Source organism: Oncorhynchus nerka, linkage group LG27 (genome assembly GCF_034236695.1).
Source record: "Oncorhynchus nerka isolate Pitt River linkage group LG27, Oner_Uvic_2.0, whole genome shotgun sequence".
Taxonomy (NCBI): Eukaryota; Metazoa; Chordata; class Actinopteri; order Salmoniformes; family Salmonidae; genus Oncorhynchus; species Oncorhynchus nerka.
In genome coordinates, this window is record NC_088422.1 from 50,452,894 (window position 1) to 50,477,561 (window position 24,668).

The 24,668-nt window shown below is 44.2% G+C and overlaps 1 protein-coding gene across 1 annotated transcript in view; it reads left to right on the plus strand.

The window, feature by feature from the left end:
• The first annotated feature begins 16,660 nt into the window (after positions 1-16,660).
• Positions 16,661-24,668, plus strand: part of LOC115112502 (titin-like) — a 30,485-nt gene continuing 22,477 nt past the window's right edge. Inside the window, exon 1 of the mRNA XM_029639601.2 lies at positions 16,661-20,214. The gene's annotated coding sequence lies outside the window, so the exon portion shown is untranslated. The remainder of the gene's footprint in view (positions 20,215-24,668) is intronic.

The window sequence follows — 24,668 nt, forward strand, 5'->3', positions numbered from 1 at the left end:
CAAATTGGAGGGCCTGTTGTCCGGATCTCTGGCAGTCTCTATGGGGGTGCCACAGGTCTCAATCCTCGGGCCGACTCTTTTCTCTGTATACATCAATAATATCACTCTTGCTGCTGGTGATTCTTTGATCCACCTCTACGCAGACGACACCATTCTGTATACTTCTGGCCCTTCTTTAGACACTGTGTTAACTAACATCCAGACAAGCTTCAATGCCATACAACTCTCCTTCCGTGGCCTCCAACTGCTCTTAAATGCAAGAAAAACTAAATGCATGCTCTTCAACTGATCGCTGACCACACCTGCCCGGCCGTCCAGCATCACTACTCTGGACGGTTCTGACTTAGAATATGTGGACAACTATAAATACCTAGGTGTCTGGTTAGACTGTAAACTCTCCTTCCAGACTCACATCAAGCATCTTCAATCCAAAATTAAATCTACAATCGGCTTCCTATTTCGTAACAAAGCATCCTTCACTCATGCTGCTAAACATACCCTTGTAAAACTGACTATCCTACCGATCTTTGACTTCGGCGATTTCATTTACAAAATAGCCTCCAACACTCTACTCAGCAAATTGGATGCAGTCTATCACAGTGCCATCCATTTTGTCACCAATGCCCCATATACTACCCACAACTGCGACTTGTATGCTCTCATTGGCTGGCCCTCGCTTCATACTCGTCGCCAAACCCACTGGCTCCAGGTCATCTATAAGTCATTGCTAGGTAAAGCCCCGACTTATCTCAGCTCACTGGTCACCATAGCAGCACCCATCTGCAGCACGCGCTCCAGAAGGTTTATTTCACTGGTCAACCCCAAAGCCAATTCCTCCTTCGGCCGCCTTTCCTTCCAGTTCTCTGCTGCCAATGACTGGAATGAACTGCAAAAATCACTGAAGCTGGAGACTCATATCTCCCTCACTAGTTTTAAGCACCAGCTGTCAGAGCAGATCACAGATCACTGCACCTGTACATAGCCAATCTGTAAATAGCCCATCCAACTTCCAATCACCATATTTTATTTATTTTATTTATTTTGCTCCTTTGAACCCCAGTACCACTACTTGCACACTCATCTTCTGCACATCTACCACCCCCGTGTCTAATTTGCCATACTGTAATAATTTCGCCACGATTACCTATTTATTGCCTCACCCCCCTTATCCTACCTCATTTGCACACACTGTATATAGACTTTCTCTATTGCATTATTGACTGAATGTTTGTTTATTCCATGTGTAACTCTGTGTTGTTGTTTTAGTCACACTGCTTTGCTTGATCTTGGCCAGGTCGCAGTTGTAAATGAAAACTTGTTCTCAACTAGCCTACCTGGTTAAATAAAGGTGAAATATAAATAAATAAATCAAATTAGTAGTATTTTAGTATTTTGATAAAACAGGGAGAGAAAACAAGCGTTGCAGGCTGTGAATTCTGCAAACAACATTTCTAGGATGGGCTATTGGCAGGACAATCAACTTTTTCCTTTATTCAGATTACAACCGCTGACTTTAGGTTATTTGAAAACTAAATCTCCAAAATATCGTTATTTTTTAAACAAGGACTTGAAAATGGGATTGTGAGCTCTGCGAACAACATTTCCCGTCCGAGAATGGTAAATGACTAATTAATACATTCATTCAATACATTGGAATACAACATTAACCATTCATCCACCCATTATTGAGCAGGAGCTGAGAGGATCACCAAAACTAAAGGTATTTTGGTTTCAGTGCATTTTCTTTAAAAAAGGTTTTATATAGCCTATCAATGTGCAGGCATACTGTGTAATAGAATTGCTAATTGTGTACTAAAAACGTGAATGTGTTTTTGCAGAGCATACAACCATGCCGACAACCATCCGTGGAGATCAGTGGACAACAACAGGCTGCAGAGAAAAAATGCATGGTTCCGTAGAGTACCAACTGGGATGGATCCCGAGGCAAATGTGGTTTCTTCATCAACATCTTTTTGCTTTCTTTAATAAAATAAAGATACAAATAATCTCCAGCTTTGATCCATGCCTGGGCCTGCAGGACGCAAATGTCTTTGTTTGTCAGACGAATCATTGGGTCGAAACTGCAGAACAGTTAGCAGGACAATATACAGTATATTGTGGCGAGGCGGTCTAATGTACCGCATCTCAGTGTAAGAGACTATAGTCCCTAGTTCGAATCCAGGCTGTATCACATCCGACTGTGATTGGGAGTCCTATATGGCGGTGCACAATTGGCCCAGCATCATCTGGGTTTTGCCAGGGTAGGCCGTCATTATAAATAAGAATTTCTTCTTAACTGACTTGCCAATTTAAATAAAAACAAAACAATTTTGTAATGTGTTTTGTTTGGTAAATTGTTTTGTAAATATGAATTCACATTTGTGGTGCCACTAAATAAACAATGGAAACATTTTTATTTATTTTTTCTACTTGATCAGAACAAGCTGTAACTGGACTGTTGTCACGTTCTTTCAAAATCGAACCCAGAAGCAGACCAGGACAAGGAGAGTAGGAAGAAGGTGAGTATTTATTTACAAGTGAATGTGAATGGGTAGATATATCCAGGTGGCGTAGCGGGCAGCGGTGGTGAGTTGATGGGAGTAAATAGGTGGATCCAATGGGGTAGCGGAATCCTCCGACGACCAGACAGGAATGGGGTAAATGATCCGGGTGAGTAACTGAAGACAGAACAAACGGAGGTAAGTTTAAGGCAAGCAATACGTAAAAAACAACAAAACAAATTCTATCCAATTTGAGGCTGATACTATGGCACAACATACTGTTCATGGCTAACGATCCGGCAGGGAATGGATGTCAGGTCAGAGCTTTTGAAGGGGAGAGGTGATGATCAGGACAGGTGTGCAGATTACTGATGGAATACAGGTGCGGGTGAACATCGATCTCCCAACAAGCTAATTCGCCCGGCAACCAGACAGGGTGCGTTCCAGGACACCGGAAACACACTCCAGGACAGAAACACAGGCAAACACAGACTCAGGAAGCGGGATTCGTGACAGTACCCCCCCTCCGACGAACGCCACCGGGCAGACTACCTGGAGCGCCAGGGTGGAGGCGGTAGAAGTCACGAAGCAGGTCGTCATTCAAGGATCTGACGCCGAGGAATCCAACTCCTCTCCTCTGGACCATATCCTTCCCAATCCACGAGATATTGGAAACCTCGACCCCGCCGTCTGGAATCCATTATGCGGCGCACCGTGTAGGCAGGACCACCTCCGATCATCCGAGGAGGACGAGGAGGAGGGGGCAACAGAGGACTGAGGAGAACCGGCTTGAGGCAGGAGACATGAAAGGTGGGGTGTACTCGAAGCGTTGCCGGCAATTTGAGTCGGACCACAACAGGGTTAATGATTCTCTCCACCACAAACGGACCAATGAACTTTGGTGACAGTTTCCTCGACTCAGTCCGTAGAGGAAGATCCCGTGTAGCCAACCAAACCTTATCTCCGATGGTATAAGCGGGAGCAGGAATACGGCGACGATTCGCCTGGATCTGATACCGGTCAGAAACTCTAAGAGGGACCTTCCTCTCCTGAGAAGGAAACAAGGGAGGTTGGTATCCGTACAGGCATTGGAAGGGGGACATCCCAGTGGCAGATGAAGGAAGGGTATTATGGGCATACTCGACCCAGGGTAATTGAGATGACCAAGAGGTGGGATCAGAGGAGACAAGACAACGCAGCGTGGACTCCATCTTCTGGTTGGCTCTCTCCGCCTGACCATTAGATTGTGGGTGAAATCCAGAAGTGAGACTGACTGTAGCTCCAATGGCCAAACAGAAGGATCTCCAGACAGCAGAGGTAAACTGAGGACCACGGTCAGAAACAATGTCACTGGGCAATCCGTGGACCCTGAAAACCTCCCTAACCAGGATCTCGGACGTCTCCGTGGCAGATGGAAGCTTGGAGAGAGGGACAAAATGAGCAAACTTGCTGAATCTGCCCACAATGGTCAGAATGACCGTGTTCCCAACAGAAGGGGGGCAATCCCGTGACAAAATCCAGGGCCAGATGCGACCAAGGTCGCCGAGGAATAGGTAGGGGGTGAAGAAGCCCAGAGCTGGGCCGATTGGTACTTTTGTTCTGAGCACAAACAGGACATGCGGCAACAAACCTCCGGGTATCTTCTCCCATGGCAGGCCACCAAAATCGTTTGCGCAGTAGCGCCATAGCTTGTCACCCTGACGTTGCTCGGACTATCTTGCTGGCGTGGGACCACTGAAGAACAGCAGAACGGACCGACTCAGGCACGAACAACCGACCGGGTGGACCGTTACCGGGGCCGGGCTGCGTCCGAAGGGCCGCCATCACATCCTCCTCAATCCTCCATGTAACGGCTCCCACGACAAGGTTCTGGGGAAGAATCGTCTCAGTCTTGGCCCCACTCTCATCCGTCTTGGAGAACACCCGGGACAAGGCGTCCGCTTTGCCGTTCTTCGATCCAGGTCGGAACGTCAGGGAAAAATTGAAGCGTCCAAAAAACAAAGCCCACCTGGCCTGACGGGAGTTGAGACGTTTAGCCGATTGCACGTAAGCCAGATTCTTGTGGTCAGTCCAGACCACAAACGGTTGCTCCGCTCCCTCCAACCAGTGACGCCACTCCTCCAAGGCAAGCTTCACAGCGAGAAGCTCCCGGTTACCCACATCGTAGTTTCTCTCAGCTGGTGAAAGACGACAAGAGTAGAAGGCGCAGGGATGGAGTTTACCGTCAGTGGAGCTACGCTGGGACAGGATGGCGCCCACTCCCACATCAGACGCGTCCACCTCAACAACAAACTGACGGGAAGTGTCAGGTTGAGAGAGAAATCGGCTCTTCAAGTTCAGAAATGCTCGGTCTGCCTCAGGAGTCCAACAGAAAATTCTGGTGCAAGACGTCAGAGCAGTTAAAGTGGCGGCCACCCGGCTGTAATCATGGATAAACCTCCGATAGAAGTTCGCAAATCCCAGGAATCTCTGGAGCTGCAATCTCGTACCGGGCCGGGCCCAATCCCGAACCGCCCAAACCTTCTCTTGGTCCATCTTGATCTCACCCCTGGAGATGATGTACCCGAGGAAGGATGTAGTGTGGGCGTGAAAATCACACTTCTCTGCCTTCACAAACAGACGGTTCTCCAATAACCTCTGCAGGACCTGCTTAACATGCTGGATGTGGCTGGAAAGCTCCTTGGAGAAAATCAGGATGTCATCCAGGTAAACGAACACAAACAGACCGATCATATCCCTCAGCACGTCATTCACCAAACTTTGGAACACTGCTGGAGCGTTGGAAAGTCCAAACGGCATCACCTGGTACTCGAAATGTCCCATAGGTGTATTGAATCCAGTCAACCACTCGTCCCCCTCTTTGATCCGAACCAGATGATACGCATTGCGTAGATCAAGCTTCGTAAACACAGTAGCACCCTGTAAAGAATCGAAAGCGGAGCTCATCAAGGGCAAGGGGTACTTGTTCTTGACCGTAATATCATTCAACCCCCGATAATCAATACACGGTCGAAGAGAGCCATCCTTCTTACTCACAAAAAAAATCCAGCTCCCAGGGGTGATGACGAGGGACGAATGAGACCTGCAGCAAGAGACTCCTTTATGTAGGTCTCCAGGGCTTCCCGCTCAGGTCGAGAAATACTGTATAACCGTCCCTTGGGAAAGGCAGCTCCAGGGAACAGCTTAATTGTACAATCATAAGGTCGGTGGGGAGGAAGTGACTGAGCTTTCTGCTTACTGAACACCTCACCCAACTCGTGATATGTTTCAGGAACCAGGGACAAATCAGGAGGAGCAGACTCACTGACCCGACTGGGGACAGCATGAGAACAGGCAGTCCTGAGGCAGTTAGCATGGCACTCAATGCTCCAACTAGTTACCTTACCAGTCACCCAATCGAACGAAGGATTGTGTTCTCTTAGCCAGGGGTATCCAAGAACCAGAGGAACATGGGGGGGAAGGCAAAATGAAAAAAAGAAATAACCTCTGAATGATTCCCCAACAACAACATCTTAACCGGTTCAGTCCTCATAGTGATCCGTGCCAGACTACTGCCGTTCAGAGTGGTTGCTTCAATGGCTTCCGGTAATTGCTCCTTGGAAAGCCCCAGCTGTTCCACTAAGTCGGCATCAATGAAGCTGTCATCGGCACCTGAATCGATGAAAGCGTTAATCGCTAAACTCTGATTCTTATTTATGAGGGTAGCAGGAAAACGAGGTCTGACAGGGCTCTTGAGAGGTTGAAACTGGCTCGCTAACAAACCTCCCAAACTTAACGAGCCGAGCAGTTTAACGGGCGCTGAGGACAAACGGAGATGTAATGTCCCGAGCTACCACAGTAGAGGCAGCTGTTGGTCTCACGTCTACATTGGCGATCGTCCTTAGTTAACCCGTGCCGCCCCACTTGCATAGGTTCAGGATCTGGCGGCAGGACTCCTCCACTAATCCCGTGTGAGGGAAAATGATCAACCCGTTCTGGTCCACTTCCTGACCCGAATGGTAACCGAGTCTCAGATTGATTAGATGGACCCCACTGCTTCTCCCTCCTTCTCTCTCGGACTCTATTATCTACCCGAATAGCTAAGGTGACCAAACTATCTAGGTTACTAGGCTCTGGATAGGAGATCAGCTCGTCCTTGAGTTGCTCCGACAACCCCTGGTAAAAAAACGCTTGTAGTGATTCCTCATTCCAACCACTCTCCACAGCCAATGTCCTGAATTCTATCACAAAGTCTGCCACACAGCGAGCTCCTTGGCGAAGAGAGAACAAATGTTTAGCTGCGTCCTTACCTCGGACTGGATGGTCAAAAAGCTTTCTCATCTCTGCCGTGAAACCCTGGTATGACGTCATGCATGTGTCCCGTCGTTCCCAAACAGCTGAAGCCCATTCCAGAGCTCTACCACGCAGCAGCTCAATAACAAAAGCTATCCTAGCCTTATCTGTGGCGTAAGAGTAGGGCTGCAGATCAAAAACCAACCCACACTGTAAAAGAAATGAACGGCATCCTCCCAGATCTCCCTCGTACTTCTCCTGTGTCGGAACCTTGGGCTCACGGAAGGAAACCGCACCAGACACGGCAGGTGAGATGGGTGAAACAGGTGGTGAATGAATCGCCGGCAAACTGAGCTGATCCTGGATTTGTGTCAAGCTAGCAGATAAATTCTGGATTGAACCCGCTATCTCCTGTAGCGCCGTCTTGTGTTGTCCCAATGTCTTCCCCTGCTGGGTAATGGCATGACAATACGTAAAAAACAACAAAACAAATTCTATCCAACTTGAGGCTGATACTATGGCACAACATACTGTTCATGGCTAACGATCCGGCAGGGAATGGATGTCAGGTCAGAGCTTTTGAAGGGGAGAGGTGATGATCAGGACAGGTGTGCAGATTACTGATGGAATACAGGTGCGGATGAACATCGATCTCCCAACAAGCTAATTCGCCCGGCAACCAGACAGGGTGCGTTCCAGGACACCGGAAACACACTCCAGGACAGAAACACAGGCAAACACAGACTCAGGAAGCGGGATTCGTGACAACTGTAGCATATTACTTACTAAAACTGTTGTTATACTAAGGTTGTTATTCTGAGAGAAACAAAAATGACCTGGACGCCATGTACAGTATTATAGACTCTAAAAGGAAACATTACCACTGTCTCTTGCACATGTAATTTGCCTTTCATAATGCATCCTTATTTACAAAGTGATTATTATTATTAGATATTCTCACAGCGCACATTTGTAAATCCCAAATTCTAAAAGTAATTGGAACGGTAGATACAAATGATTTGTGACATTGTGGTTACAGTAAAGAATGTAAACATGCTGTGTTTTTATTTACAGAAGTGATGGACAGCTGGAGGCATTTTGAAAACAGGTTTTCATAGGAGAGTGTAGCAGGTGTTGCCCATCATGCAAACAATGTTTCCTATTCGCAGGACAATAGACTGTTCATAGCCAGGTGTGAAAATCCCCCAATTTGCAATGTATTCGATGCTTAAGTACTCTAAAGTGTTCCATTTCTAACTCAAGACCTCATACAACAAATAATACAACAAACATTGTGGTTAAACTCAAATATACAATTGATAGAAAAAACTTTAACAAGTAGAAGGGTGAAAAGTATTATTATTATTAACCCTGCATTATAATTATATAAAAGCTCCTTAGACATTCTGTGTTTTTATTTACAGTAGTGATGTGCAGCTGGAGGCATTTTGTTAAATAAAGTTTATATTTACATTTTAAAAACCTCACCTAGCGAGGGTATCGTTTTCTTAGCATGGGAGGAGAATTCTCCACCTGGGCGGACTGTGAGAGGATCATGTACAACACAATGATATCCTTGGGCATGCTGTAGTCTTCAAATCTGGTGGGTAAAGTTGTCCCTCAGCTGCTTGATGAAATCTTCCATCACCTCTGTGACAATGCCTGGTCCCTCTTTCTTCAGTGTGCTGAAGTACAGTAGCTTTTCAGATGACAAGTCCAAATTGAACAACTCAAGCTTCCTTAGTAAAGGCCTCAAATTTCTCCACCTTGTCCGCGACTGTTTCCCTCCTTGTAACTGCAGATTTAACCCGTTTAAGTTAGAATATGTCCGCAAAAAAAGCTGTGTGTGCAGCTTGCAGTTAACGATTTAATGTTTCTGCGTCAGGCCTGTATATGGGGCAGGAAGGCCACTAAAAGATCTATGCTCGATTCATAATTAGTCTGAGATTGAATTATTTGCTAACAGCAATATTTTCATTGCAAATAAGACACTCTGGCTTGGCATTGGGAAAAGATGGAGAGATGAAAGCATATCTCTCTGTACATTCTTATCTGAAATTTCGATTTTCATTATCCACCTTTCTTCTTGATACTTTTTGAGAGTGACATTTTATCTTGCTATCAAGTAAATTGTTATGAACAAATGTTGACGTTACAGAAAGTAGAGTAGCCTACATTAGGCTACATAGACCAACACACGCAAGGTGTGCTGCAGTATGATGCAACTTTTACAGGAAGAACCTGTACAGTTACGGAAGGACCCCTTATCTGCCAGTAGATGTGCTCTTCAGAAAAATCCTGAACGACCCAGCTGTAACCAGTTACCTGTGGAGGAGAGAGTGAATTCCATTCCTGAAAGAGGGAGAGATAATTCCTTACCTGATCCGGAGCCTGATGGAAGAACTTGAGAATGGATAACACAGCTACCAAGTGGAAGAGATGATTGAGAAGAACTCAGTGGGGCTTCAGCACCTCTGGTCTCTCAAGACTCAAAAGATACTCCGAAGAGATCCAGTGAACAGTTACAAGGGTCTGCTAAATGCTAGCCCCGGGGCGGCAGGGTAGCCTAGTGGTTAGAGCGTTGGACTAGTAACCGGAAGGTTGCAAGTTCAAACCCCCGAGCTGACAAGGTACAAATCTGTTGTTCTGCCCCAGAACAGGCAGTTAACCCACTGTTCCTAGGCCGTCATTGAAAATAAGAATTTGTTCTTAACTGACTTGCCTAGTTAAAAAAAAAAAAAATGGTAGCCCCTGCTAACGGCTTGCTTGCTAACCCGGCATGCTATAACTGCTAGCTTGCCCCGGTCTACTAGGTGTTAGCTTGTTAGCATCGGCCTGCTAACTGTCTGAATCGTCGTGTCCCCAGCCCAACCACTCACTGGACCCATATGTTCACTTGGCTACGCAATATCAATATGCCTCATCCATTACTGTCCTGGTTAGTGATTACTGTCTTATTTCACTGTAGAGCCTCTAGCCCTGCTCAATATGCCACGTCCTACATGTGTCACCTGGTTTAAACATCTCTAGAGACTATTTCTCTCTCATCATTACTCAATGCCTAGGTTTACCTCCAATGTACTCACATCCCACCTTATCTTTGTCTGTACACTATGCTTTGAATCTATGCTATCATGCCCAGAAACCTGCTCCTTTTAATCTCTGTTCCGAACGTGCTAGACGGCAAGTTCGTATAGCCTTTAGCCGTACCCTTATCCTACTTCTCATCTGTTCCTCTGGTGATGTGGAGGTTAATCCAGGTCCTGCAGTGCCTAGCTCCACTCCCAACCCCCAGGTGCTCTCATTTGTTGACTTCTGTAAACGTAAAAGGCCTGGTTTCATGCATGTTAACATTTGAAATCTACTCCCTAAGTTTGTTTTACTCACTGCTTTAGCACACTCTGCCAACCCAGATGTCTTAGCCGTGTCTGAATCCTGGCTTAGGAAACCACCGAAAACGCTGAAATCTCCATCACTAACCATAACGTTTTCCGCCAAGATAGAACTGCCAAAGGGGGTGGTGTTGCAATCTACTGCAAAGATAGCCTGCAGAGTTCTGTATTACTATCTAAGTCTGTACCCAAACAATTTGAGCTTCTACTTCTAAAAACTCACCTTTCCAGAAACACGTCTCTCACTGTTGCCCCTTGCTATAGACCTCCCTCTGCCCCCAGCTGTGCCCTCGATACCATATGTGAATTGATTGCCCCCCATCTATCTTCTGAGTTCGTGCTACTAGATGACCTAAACTGGGAGATGCTTAACACCCTGGCCATCCTACAAACTAAGCTCGATGCCCTCAATCTCACACAAATGATCAATGAACCTACCAGGCACAACCCCAAATCAGTAAACACGGGCATCCTCATAGATGTCATCCTAACTAATTCGCCCTCCAAATACACCTCTGCTGTTTTCAATTAAGATCTCAGCGATCACTGCCTCATTGCCTGCATCCGTAATGGGTCTGTGATCAAACGACCACCCCTCATCACGGTCAAACGCTCCCTGAAACACTTCTGCGAACAGGCCTTTCTAATCGACCTGGCCGGGGTATCGTGGAATGACATTGACCTCATCCCGTCAGTAGATGATGCCTGGCTATTCTTTAAAAGTGCCTTCCTCACCATCTTAAATAAGCATGCCCCTCTCAAAAAATTTAGAACTAGGGATAGATATAGTCCTTGGTTCACTCCAGACCTGTCTGCCCTTAACCAGCACAAAAACATCCTGTGGCATTCTGCATTAGCATCGAATAGCCCCCGTGATATGCAGCTTTTCAGGGAAGTTAGGAACAAATATACACAGGCAGTTAGAAAAGCAAAAGGCAAGCTTTTTCAAACAGAAATTTGCATCCTGTAGTACTAACTCAAAAAAGTTCTGGGACACTGTAAAGTCCATGGAGAATAAGAACACCTCCTCCCAGCTGCCCACTGCTCTGAGGCTAGGAAACACTGTCACCACCGATAAATCCACTGAGAATTTCAATAAGCATTTCTCTACGGCTGGCCATGCTTTCCACTTGGCTACCCCTACCTCGGTCAACTACCCGGCACCCTCCACAGCAACCCTCCAAAGCCCCCCCCCCATTTCTTCTTTACCCAAATTCAGATAGCTGATGTTCTGAAAGAGCTGCAAAATCTGGATCCCTACAAATCAGCCGGGCTAGACAATCTGGACCCTCTCTTTCTAAAATGATCTGCCAAAATTGTTGCAACCCCTATTACTAGCCTGTTCAACCTCTTTTTCGTATCGTCTGAGATTCCCAAAGATTGGAAAGCTGCCACGGTCATCCCCCTCTTCAAAGGGGGTGACACTCTAGACCAGACATGGGCAAACTACGGCCCGCGGGCCACATACGGCCCGTTAGGCTTTTTAATCCGGCCCGCCGAACTTGTCCAAATTATAGTAAAAACCTCCTTTTTTCCCCTTTCCCTGCAATGCCCACGTTTCCCCAATAGATGGCGCACTCAAAACACATTGACCGTTGTTGGAGTGGCGCGTATTTCTCTTTATTTCACTTTAATTTTCACTTCGTTTCACGTCACCATTAAGCCCTTCTGTGAAAATGAGCGGACCAAAGAGAAGGAAAGTGGACAGCGAATGCAGAGTGTTTAATAAGGAGTGGACAACAAAATACTTCTTCACTGAAGTCCGATCAACGGCTGTATGTCTGATATGCCAAGAAGCTGTTGCGGTTTTCAAAGAGTACAATATCAGCCGTCACTTTGCCACGAAGCATGCAAACTATGCTAGCAAGCAGTCAACACAAGAACGGGCGGCTACTGCTCCGAGGTTGGCAGCTAATTTACAGAGTCAACAGAACTTTTTTCACCGACAAACTGCAATTCAAGAGTCAAGTACCAAGGCAAGTTATTTGCTGGCATTCAAATTAGCAAAGGCTAGCAAGCCTTTCTCCGAAGGCGAGTTTTTGAAAGAGTGCATGGTAGAGACAGCAGGTCTCTTGTGTCCGGAGAGCAAAGCCAAGTTTGAAAAAAATCAGTTTAGCACGCAGGACAGTGACTCGCCGCGTGGAACTGATTGACGAAGATATAGTCAGCGAGTTAAACAAAAAGGCGGAGTCCTTTAAGTTATATTCACTAGCACTGGATGAAAGTAACGACATAAAAGACACTGCTCAGCTCCTAATTTTTATCTGAGGGATTAACGACAGTTTTGAGATAACGGAGGAGCTTTTGAGCATGGAATCACTGAAAGGGAAAACGCGAGGAGAGGACTTATATGAACAGGTGTCTGCTGTCATCGAGAGAATGAAGCTACCTTGGAGTAAACTTGCCAATGTCACCACGGATGGATCGCCAAATTTAACTGGAAAAAACATCGGGCTGCTGAAAAGAATCCAGGATAAAGTGAAAGAAGAAAACCCTGACCAGGATGTTATTTTACTTCACTGCATCATTCATCAGGAGTCTCTGTGTAAGTCTGTATTGCAGCTTAATCACGTCGTGGATCCAGTTGTAAAACTTGTTAACTTCATACGAGCAAGGGGACTTAATCATCGTCAGTTCATTACGTTCCTGGAAGAAACTAATGCGGATCACCAGGACCTAATTTACCACTCTCGCGTCCGCTGGTTAAGTTTGGGGAAAGTGTTTCAACGAGTCTGGGAGCTCAAAGACGAGATTCGCTCATTTTTTAATTTAATGGGGAAATCCGAAGAATTCCCCGAGCTGAGCGACACAAACTGGCTTTGTGACTTTGCGTTTGCTGTGGACATATTTTCACACATGAATGAGCTGAACGTGAAGCTACAGGGGAAAGATCAGTTTGCGCACGACATGTACACAAATGTGAGAGCCTTCAAATCCAAGCTGGTTTTATTCTCCAGGCAAATGTCAAACAAATCTTTCGCACATTTCCCCACACTAGCCGTGCAGAAAGAGGCCGCCCGAAATGCGAAGAAATACTGCAAATCACTGGACGATCTGCACAGAGAATTTTGCCCTCAGTTCTGTGATTTTGAAAAAATTGACAAGTCACTTCAACTGGTGTCCTGTCCCCTGTCACAAGACCCCGAATCAGCACCGCAGGAGCTGCAATTGGAACTGATCGATCTTCAGTCTGACTCCGTCTCAAAGGAGAAGTTCAAGTCTCTTAAACTGAATGACTTTTACGCTTCACTTAACAAGACGCGTTTCCAAACCTCCGGAGGACGGCGCAGAAGATGCTGGTGTTGTTTGGCTCGACCTACGTGTGTGAGCAGACGTTTAGCGTCATGAAAATCAACAAAGCCCATCACAGATCCAAGTTAACTGACCAACATCTCAGATCTGTCCTGAGAATTGCCACAACAAAACTAACTCCAGACTTTGATGCACTGGCAAAAAAGGGAGACCAACAACACTGTTCCCACTGAAATGGTGAGTTTTTCTGCTGTGTTATGAAAAAATGCATATGGAAAGTTTGGAAGTGCGTCTTTTAATTAAGAGCAATGCGCATTTACGCACAGCAGCGGTACAGTAGCTTAATTAACACGCCGCACATCGCTCTTAATTTAAATTTTCAGCTGCAGGTAGGATATTTAATACAGCCTGTCTGTGTGCTTGGCAACGATACACGTGTACTGTTTGCGCGTGAAGGCGAGGGCGTCCGTGGCGAGTTTGTAGAGCGCGCGGTCAGGACAATCCATCCATGATTTTGCGGAGTTTAACACAAGTAGATATTATTGAGCTTGAGTATTTCGTTGTGTAATAATATGTTTTGAATGTTGAAAGTGATTCCATTTTTCAATAAATGTTGATTTCTTTAACTTTGCACCTTCGATTGAAACTTATTAAAAACAGACGCAATCTTGATAAATCACAGTGCGTATGTTATTTTAATCTATTTACATTTCCTCCTCCCAGTATCTGCGAAATAGTATGTAAATGCCATATCTTGCATATTCCTTGAGACAAATTTATTAACTGATAAGGGCTATTTTTCACATTTGAAAGACAGTTAATAAATTGGGTTGTAGTGTTCTTACTGTGCTATGAGGTTTGCACACACTACATTTAATGCTTTAGTATATCCGGCCCAAACACTCCCTCCAAATGCTCCTGGCCCGGCCCCTCTGTCAAATTTTAGAACCCATTGTGGCCCGCGAGTCAAAAAGTTTGCCCACCCCTGCTCTAGACCCAAATTGCTACAGACCTATATCTATCCTACCCTGCCTTTCTAAGGTCTTCGAAAAGCCAAGTTAACAAACAGATTACTGACCATTTCGAATCCCACCATACCTTCTCCGCTATGCAATCTGGTTTCAGAGCTGGTCATGGGTGCACCTCAGCCACGCTCAAGGTTCTAAACTACATCATAACCGCCATCGATAAGAGACAATACTGTGCAGCCGTATTCATCGACCTGGCCAAGGCTTTCGACTCTGTCAATCACAACATTCTTATTGGCAGACTCGACAGCCTTGGTTTCTCAAATGATTGCCTCGCCTGGTTTACCAACTACTTCTCTGATAGAGTTCAGTGTGTCAAATCGGAGGGACTGTTGTCCGGACCTCTGACAGTGTCTATGGGTGTGCCACAGGGTTCAATTCTCGGGCCGACTCTCTTTTCTGTATACATCAATGATGTTGCTCTTGCTGCTGGTGATTCTCTGATCCACCTCTACGCAGACGACACCATTCTGTATACTTCTGGCCCCTCCTTGGACACTGTGTTATTAACTAACCTCCAGACGAGCTTCAATGCCATACAACTCTCCTTCCGTGGCCTCCAACTGCTCTTAAACACAAGTCAAACTAAATGCATGCTATTCAATCGATCACTGCCCGCACCTGCTCGCCCATCCAGCATCACTACTCTGGACGGCTCTGGATGACTCTGTCCAGAATACGTGGACAACTACAAATACCTAGGTGTCTGGTTAGACTGTAAACTCTCCTTCCAGACTCACATTAAGCATCTCCAATCCAAAATTAAATCTAGAATTGGCTTTCTATTTCATGCTGCCAAACATACCCTCGTAAAACTGACCATCCTACCGATCCTCGACTTCGGTGATGTCATCTATAAAATAGCCTCCAACACTCTACTCAACAAACTGGATGCAGTCTATCACAGTACCATCCGTTTTGTCACCAAAGCCCCATACACTACCCACCATTGCGACCTGTACGCTCTCGTTGGTTGGCCCTCGCTTCATACTCGTCGCCAAATCCACTGGCTACAGGTTATCTACAAGTCTCTGCTAGGTAAAGCCCCGCCTTATCTCAGCTCACTGCTCACCATAGCAGCACCCACTCGTAGCACGCGCTCCAGCAGGTATATCTCACTGGTCACCCCCAATTCCTCCTTTGGTCGTCTTTCCTTCCAGTTCTCTGCTGCCCATGACTGGAACGAATTGCAAAAATCTCTGAAGCTGGAGACTCACATCTCCCTCACTAGCTTTAAGCACCAGCTGTCAGAGCAGCTTACAGATCACAGCACCTGTACATAGCCCATCTGTAAACAGCCCATCTATCTACCTACCTCATCCCCATACTGGTATTTATTTATTTTGCTCCTTTGCACCCCAGTATCTCTACCATTCATCTTCTGCCGATCGACCATTCCAGTGTTTAATTGCTATAGTGTAATTACTTCCCCACCATTGACTATTTATTTCCTTAACTTACCTCATTTGCACTCACTGTATATAGACTTTTTGTTTTCTTTTGTTCTACTGTATGTTTTGATTATTCCATGTGTAACTCTGTGTTGTTGTATGTATCGAATTGCTTCGCTTTATCTTGGCCACGTCGCAGTTGCAAATGAGAACTTGTTCTCAACTAGCCTACCTGAGGAGTGCTGAGGAGTGGGGGAGTGCTGACCGCCACCGCAGTGAGGCCCCCGTGTTTGTACCGGAGGATAGGGTCTAGCTCTCGACCCGAAACCTACCCCTCCGCTTGCCCAGCTGGAAGCTGGGGTGTGTGTGTGGGGCCCTTCAAAGTCCTGAGGAGGATAAACGAGGTGTGTTATCGATTACAACTCCCTTCCTATTATCGTATTAACCCCTCGTTTCATGTGTCTCTCCTCAGGCTGGTGGTAGCTGGTCCCCTGCAGGAAGGTGAGGTGCCGGAGGTCCCTTCGCCTCCTCTGGACATCGAGGGGTCCCCGGCATACACGATACGTGCCATTCTGGACTCGATATGCCGGGTGAGGGGCCTGTAGTACCTCGTGGACTGGGAGGGGTACGGCCTGGAGGAGAGGTGCTGGGTCCCGGTGGGGGACATCTTGGACCCGTCACTGTTGAGGGATTTCCATCGCCTCCACCCGGATCGTCCTGCGCCTCGCCCTCCGGGTCACCCTCGAGGCCGGTGTCGGAGCGCTGCGAGAGCTGCGCGTCAGGGGTGGGGGTGGGGGGGGGGGGGGGTACTGTCACGGCTCCTACCGAAGGTGGCTCCCCTTCTTGTTCGGGTGGCGCTCGGCGGTCGTCGTCACTGGCCTACTAGCTGCCACTGATCCTTTTCCCCCTTCCTGTTGATTGGTTTCACCTGTGTTGTGTTTAGGCTGATTAGTCGGGCTATAATTACCCAGATCGTTACAGACAGGCGCAGGAATACGTAATATATGGTTTTATTACTCCACCCAAAATACAACATGTCATGAAAAAAGGCAGGGAGACAAAGCCCAAAACAAACACATATATAAAATACACTGGGATGTAACCCAAACAAAAGAGTGAGGTTTAAACCTCTAAACATCAGCATCCTGGTGTCGCCTCTTCACTGTTGATGTTGAGACTGGTGTTTTGCGGGTGCTATTTCATGAAGCTGCCAGTTGAGGACTTGTGAGGCGTCTGTTTTTAAACTAGACACTCTAATGTATTTGTCCTCTTGCTCAGGTGTTCTCTGGGGCCTCCCACTCCTCTTTCTATTCTGGTTAGAGCCAGTTTGCTCTGTTCTGTGAAGGGAGTAGTACACAGCGTTGTACGAGATCTTCAGTTTCTTGACAATTTCTCGACATGGAATAGCCTTCATTTCTCAGAACAAGAATAGACTGACGAGTTTCAAAATAAAGTTCTATGTTTCTGGCCATTTTGATCCTGTAATCGAACCCACAAATGCTGATGCTCCAGATACTCAACTCAAAGGCCAGTTTTATTGCCTCTTTAATCAGGGCAACTATTTTCAGCTGCGCTAACATAATTGCAAAAGGGTTTTCTAATGATCAATTAGCCTTTTAAAATGATAAACTTGGATTAGTTTACACAACGTGCCATTGGAATACAGGAGTGATGGTTGCTGATAATGGGTCTCTGAATGCCTATGTAGATATTCCATTAATAAATCTGCCGTTTCCAGCTACAATAGTCATTTACAACATTAACAATGTCTACACTGTATTTCTGATCAATTTGATGCTATTTTAATGGACAAAAAAATAGATTTTCTTTAAAAAACAAGGACATTTCCAAGTGACCCCAAAGTTTTGAACGGTAGGGGATGTGTATTTGTACGTATCTATTTGTATGTGTATATGTATGCATATTTATATTTAAATATGTGGGTATGTGTATGTACAGTTGAAGTCAGAAGTTTACATACACCTTAGCCAAATGCATTTAAACTCAGTTTTTCACAATTCCTGACATTTAATCCAAGTAAAAATTCTGTGTCTTAGGTCAGTTAGGATCACCACGATATTTTAAGAATGTGAAATGTCAGAATAATAGCAGAGAGAATAAATTATTTCAGCTTTGATTTATTTCACCACATTCCCATTGGATCAGAGGTTTATATACATTCAATTAGTATTTGGTATCATTGCCTTTAAATTGTTTAACTTGGGTCAAACGTTTCGGGTAGCCTTCCACAAGCTTCCCACAATAAGTTGGGTGCATTTTGGCCCATTCCTCCTGACAGGGCTGGTGTAACTGAGTAAGGTTTGTAGGCCTCATAGCTCGCTCACGCTTTTTCAGTTCTGCCGACAAATGTTCTATAGGATTGAGGTCAGGGCTTTGTGATAGCCACTCCAATACCTTGACTTTGTTGTCCTTGAGCCATTTTGCCACAAATTTGGAAGTATGCTTGCGGTAATTGTCCATTTAGAAGACCCATTTGCGACCAAGCTTTAACTTTCTGACAGATGTCTTGAGATGTTGCTTCAATATATCGACATCATTTTCCTCCTCGTGATGCTATCTATTTTGTGAAGTGCACCAGTCCCTCCTGCACAAAGCACCCCCACAACATGATGCTGCCACCCCCGTGCTTCACGGTTAGGATTGTGTTCTTCGGCTTGCAAGCCTCCACCTTTTTCCTCCAAACACAACGGCCAAACAGTTCTATTTTTGTTTCATCAGACCAGAGGACATTTCTCCAAAAAGTACGATCTTTGTTCCCATGTGCAGTTGCAAACAGTAGTCTGTATTTTTTATGGCGTTTTTTGAGCAGTGGCTTCTTCCTTGCTGAGCACCTTTCAGGTTATGTTGATATATGGCTCGTTTTACTGTGGATATAGATACTTTTGTACCTGTTTCCCATAGCATCTTCACAAGGTCCTTTGTAGTTGTTCTGGGAATGATTTGCACTTTTCGCACCAAAGTATGTTGATCTCTAGGAGACAGAATGCGTCTCCTTCCTGACTGGTATGACTGCTGCGTGGTCCCATGGTGTTTATACTTGCATACTATTGTTTGTACAGATAAACGTGGTATCTTCAGGCATTTGGAAATTGCTCCCAAGAATGAACCAGTCTTGCGGAGGTCTACAATTTTTATTTCTGAGGTATTGGCTGATTTCTTTTGATTTTCCCATGATGTCAAGCAAAGAGGCACTTAGTTTGAAGGTAGGCCTTGAAATACATCCACAGGTACATCTCCAATTGACTCTAATTATGTCAATTAACCTATCAGAAGCTTCTAAAGCCATGACATCATTTTCTGGAATTTTCCAAAACAGTAATTATAAGTGAAATAATCTGTCTGTAAAACAATTGTTGGAAAAATTACTTGTGTCATGCACAAAGTAGATGTCCTAACCGACTTGCCAAAACTGTAGTTTGCTAACACAAAATTTGTGGAGTGGTTGAAAAACCAGTTTTAATGACTCTCACCTAAGTGTATGCACACTTCTGACTTGAACTGTATATATATATAAATATATATATATATATATATATTTACCCCCAAAATATAGGGGATTGGAAATTATGTTGACAACTTCCATTGATGGAAGCGACAATCTATCTGCAACATTAAAGCTGATCCACCCCCTACATGTTTTTTTTCAAAAATGTAAATTCCATTATTTAAAAAGAATGTATAATAACATGAAAAAAAGAAGGGTTATTTTCTTTCTATTTTCTTCCCATTAATTTTTGCTCTGTCATCTCATCCTTTTCTAAATATCTTTATTGAAGAGATTATTGTTTTCACTCAACTTTTTAATTACGTTGTAATTACATAATCATAAATCATTATTTTGACACATCACCCCCACCTCAGACATTCTCCCTTCAGACATTCTCCCACAAACCCCCGATTTGCCTTATTACTAATATAAACTGATTATCAAAGTAATTAGAGCAGTAAAAATACATGTTTTGTCATACCCATTTTATACCGTCTGATATACCACGGCTGTCAACTAATCAGCGTTCAGGGATCGAACCACCCAGTTTATAATACAAAACATTTCATGGAATAATAATGATTTCATAATATTTTCTTATTCAATAATAATTATATTTGGCTATGTGATAATTTAGAAAAGACAGAAGAGATACAGTCTTTTGAGGTAATTTAAATGTTCAAACATGTATTTTGGCTGCAGGGTAAGTCGATTATGTAACGAGATTGTATTCGCTTATCTTCAGTTGGCCGCTTGGGCACGGGGCATGTGGCGAGCATGCCCTCAAGCAAGCACAGCACATACGCACGGAATTTAAGTAAATAAAGATACTACTTATTCGTGGAGAAAATATTCTTCAATAGAACGAAGGTGAGTTATATTGTAATCTTGGGCTTTATTACGCGCCGCGTTCGTTCTGTACCTATGGGTGAAGAATTCGGTATTTTTATTGCAAGTACTGAGCGAGTTGGAGCAGAGAATTAGGGCACAATGAGCGGCCTGAGCATCTCGGACGCACTGGTTGGATTAGGTATAGTTTGAACCCAGTGACTCCTGAAAGCTTTATACAACAAACAGCACACTACGTTGTATAACAAGCTGCATGTATCTCATAAAATCTTTTCACTTTCCTTGCGTAGTGATGCCCACAATATGTCGAGAACAAAATGTTCCAAAAACAGGACATAGACTTTGTTAAATGTCCAACAGACCGTGATTACATCCCCAAATCAAACCAGCGCCATGCACAATGCGTTATTATGTAAGAGATGATGAATATAAGGTATTTTCTAGAGTGGATTTTCTATGGATAGGGAAAATGATAATTACTCTCTCCTCCAATGGGGTTCCATAGGCTAAATGCAAGTTGCAGATTCTTATGTTTAAATGTATGCCTCTACAGTCTTAGAAAAATGGTTTCAAATAGTTATTCGGCTGGCCCCATAGGATAATCCATATTGGTTCCATTTAGAACCGTTTTTGTTTCCAGATAGAACACTTTTGGGTTCCATGTAGAACCTTAATGGAACAAAAAATGGTTCTCCTTTGGGGTTCTCCTATGGGGACAGCCAAATAACCCCTTTAGGTTGTACATAGCAGTGTGTTCTTCTAATATATTTGTTTAATAATGGAGCAATATGTTTCCATGTGAATAATTGAATAGATTGTCGTGCGAAATACAATAAAAATGCCTACAGTTCTCTCAATGTATACAAATTAGTTATGATTTCTGTGTATCCAGATCTCATGGGGAAATGTGCGGACTAAGTTGCCACTAGCTTCACAATGATCTTTACTTGACATTGTTTTGATAATTATTTCATAACTTATTTTCGAGTGATATCCATATCCAGTCTTGCAGCGTGGCTACTAGACAGTGTAGAGTAGGCTACACTCCCATTCCTCGTGTGCGCGACGAGACACCTGCCTCTTTCTTTTTACTCACTCTCGGTTTCCCTATACTGTGTTGTCGAACTCTTCCTTCCAAACGTGGGGGATAGCCTAGCAATTCTTAGCGTTTGAGAAGATTGTGAATAATCACCGCCTTGTTATGCCTTCCTGTTTTGAAATAAAATATTTTTGCGGCGCTTGTGCATTATAACTGAGTTTTTGCTTTGGATACATTCTGTTACATTGATTGTACTCTTTCTTCTGTTTACTTTTGCATGATGGATCATGGTTACTTTCCTGATTTAGTTCGATAGTATTTCAAACGTGTAGCCTATTTTTTTTTTTGGGGGGGGGCTTTGTTATTTAGGGAAAGACAAGGACTTCAATGTTATTTGCATGTCACCTGAGGCGGATTTACCATTAGGCAGAATAGGCAATTGCCTCATGCCTCACATCATTAAGGGCCTCTTGAATTGGGCATAATTACAAATAATACTAATAATAAAATAATAAAAGCTTGATGGTGCATAGATTATATAAGTCTTTACTATAGCCTATATATTAGTCAAGAGAATTTAAAGTATTTATAAACAAAGTAAAGTATTTATAAACAAAAAATATTATCTCTTAAACTTTTCATTCATTTTGTTCTATTTATCTATACAATAGGCCATAATTGATTTTGGCCCATTAGGCCTGCCATATTCCCACATTGAAGGAGCTTTCGTTAAGTATTTTTTTGCTTAATAACCTTTAGGCCTACCTATACAAACATTTTAAAAAACAACTCTGCATCTCTCCCCAGCCCCAGTGGCTCTGCAAGTGTGGAGAGGATATTATCCGCTGCTGGCTGGCTCTCCAGTTACCATCGCATGAACCTGATGCCACAGACTGGCCAAAGTCGTGTTTCTAAAAATGAATTCTAAAAATGCATTCAAAAGGCACCAATTTTTTGTTGAATTTTATTTCATTCTTAGTAAGCCACAGCCTACGTATATGAACAATTGATAGACTATAATGATTTGATACAACAAAATGTTGTTTAAATGCTGGGCGCTTTATGTACCGTCTCAGGGAAGCTCATCTGCATGCTCGTCATCCTCACCAGGGTTTTGACCTGCCTGCAGTTCGATGTCGTAACCGACTTCAGTGGGCAAATGCTCACCTTCGACGGCCACCGGAGAAGTATTCTCTTCACGGATGAATCCTGGTTTCAACTGTACCGAGCAGATGGCAGAGAGTATGTATGGTGTTGTGTGGGCAAGCAGTTTGCTGATGTCAATGTTGTGAGTCCCCAATGGTAGCGGGGAGGTTATGGTATGGGCAGGCATAAGCTACGGACACCAAACACAATTGCATTTTATCGATAGAAATTTGAATGCACACAGATACCGTGACGAGATCCTGAGGCCCATTGTCATGCCATTCATCCGCCGACATAACCTCATGTTTCACCATGATAATGCATGGCCCCAAGTTGCAAGGATCTGCACACAATTCCTGGAAGCTGACAATGTCCCAGTTCTTCCATGGCCTGCATACTCACCAGCCATGTCACCCTTTGAGTATGTTTGGGATGCTCTACATCGACGTGTATGACAGCATGTTCCACCAATATCCAGCAACTTCGCACAGCCATTGAAGAGGAGTGGGACAACATTCCACCGGCCACTATCAACAGCCTGATCAATGTCTTGCTGCAATGAGGCAAATGGTGGTCACACCAGAAACTGACTGGTTTTCTGATCCAGGCCCCTACCTTTTTATAAGGTATCTATATTCACAGTCATGTGAAATCCATAGATTAGGCCCCAATTAATTTATTTCAATTGACTGATTTCGTTATATGAACTGTAACTCAGTAAAAATTTAAATCTTTCAATGTTGTCTTTATATTTTTGTTCAGTGTAAGCATTGTCTTGGTGCGTTCACACTCTTAGGGTCGGCCCATGGGTCCCAAGCTTCTCGTCCACTAGGAAAAGGCATTGTCAGATTCGAAGAGTTTCTCCAGGGTCTTGCCTGTCTCATCTGCCCCCTCTCCTGTCTCATCTGCACCATTTCTTTCCATTGTGCCTGAGGGTGCTTGTCAGAGCAGCCACCCCAATTCCATAGTTGTGTGTTGTTGTGAAAGTAATTGTGCTTGTAGTCGCTGGACCTGGGCCTCATCTGTGGGTGAGGGGGTCCTTTGTAGGCTGTGTCTGTCTTTGGGCCCATCCTAAGAAACAGAAAAGAAGCATTGAATGTAGCTAGGCCTACATATCCCCTCTCATATCAAAACAGCAGGATGTGATCTTCAAGTTAGATTGGATTGCTACATTTTATGTATATTTACCTGCTTATAATTAGTGTACTGATTTCTCAGAGAAGTCCATCTCATAGTGACATCTGACACAAAGGGGAAAGGAGAAATATTAAACTATGTTTCTAGCAGCAGGGTAGTAGTGCAGGATCATCTGCAAATATTCAGGCTTTAGCTTTGTGAAATCACCATCTCAAATTGTAGAGCAGACATTGTTTTCACCCAAAGAAAACAATCAACACATTGGATGAGTCAGTTTGTTATCTGGCTAGCATCCACCACTCTTCATGGCCAACTAGTTAGCTAGAAAACAAACAAAGTAACAAAACAGACATAGCCAGCGTGCTTCATAACATAGTGTGGCATACAAAACAAACAAAGTCCAAACAAAGCTACCTAGCTACAAATGGAATTCATAACAGGAAGCAATCAAGCTACAGTTGGTAGTGGTCATTTAGCTAGCAAGCCAGTTATCCAACTAACATTAACTGTGGGACAGGCAAGGGTTTCTGACTCAGTCATAAGCCAACTTTTTTATAGCAAGTTCAACAAGGACTAAATTATCTTACCCGAACTGAGGACACAGGATAGGTGTGGTATTCCAATGAGATACTTAATTTCAACCAGTGGAGAATGTGAAACACTTTTTTGAAATGTTATTATCCAGGTGTTATAAATACAAAATACATGATTATAAATATTATAATTGTAATATATTATAAATACAAGTTCAATATGTACTTCAATGCACATAAGAGGAGGTGGGGAGAGAGGTGTAGAAGACAGAAAAGGAAATAGATAAAACATAGGAGGAGGGAAGACAGCATATGATAAAGATGTACAGTGCTACCCTAATATTCTCTCAGTTCATCACAATTACATAGTGTCTCTAGCGGTATCTCCTAACCAGTTTTGGGATCCCAGTCGGCCAGGAGGTTATCTTAAGAGCGGGTGAGGTGGCGATGACGGGACTGGCTTCTTCTCTCACATCAAAACATACCTGCAGACGAGAGACAGATGGATAGAGAGAGAGCATGATTAAGCTTTGTTTTTTTTTCATTCTAACACGGTCAGTCATCATATCAGGAGGTGAAATGGAAAGCTGACCATGAATCATTAACTCTACTACTACATC